This window comes from Sinocyclocheilus rhinocerous, unplaced genomic scaffold (genome assembly GCF_001515625.1).
Source record: "Sinocyclocheilus rhinocerous isolate Xijiao unplaced genomic scaffold, SAMN03320098_v1.1 scaffold3225, whole genome shotgun sequence".
NCBI lineage: Eukaryota > Metazoa > Chordata > Actinopteri > Cypriniformes > Cyprinidae > Sinocyclocheilus > Sinocyclocheilus rhinocerous.
In genome coordinates, this window is record NW_015657294.1 from 152,160 (window position 1) to 152,562 (window position 403).

Genomic DNA, 403 nt, shown 5'->3' on the forward strand with positions numbered 1-403 from the left:
TAGGGTCATTGTCCTGTTGGAAGGTGAACCTTCTGCCCAGTCTGAGGTTCTGAATGCTCTCGATTGGATTTTCATTAAGGCTATCTCTATATTTTGGTGCATTGAGCTTTTCTTCTACTCTGACGAGTCCCTCGGTCCCTGCCGCTGAAAAACAGCCCCACAGCATGAGGCTGCTACTGCCACACTTTACTTTTGGGGTGGTACTCTTCAGGTGATGAGCATTGCCTGGTTTCCTTCAAACATGATGCTTGGAATTGAGGTTCATCAAACCAGAGAATATTGTTTCTCACAGTCTGAGGGTCCTTTAGGTGCTTTTTTTTGCAAATTCCAAGTGGGTTTTTGTGTGTCTTCCCTGAGAGGATTGAGTTTGGCCACACCGCCATAAAGCCCAGATTGGTGGAGT

The 403-nt window shown here is 46.4% G+C and overlaps 1 protein-coding gene across 3 annotated transcripts in view; it reads right to left on the reverse strand.

The window, feature by feature from the left end:
• The window catches only part of LOC107720943 (insulin-induced gene 2 protein-like), an 11,291-nt gene that overhangs the window by 2,376 nt on the left and 8,512 nt on the right, over positions 1 to 403 (reverse strand). The window lies entirely within an intron of this gene.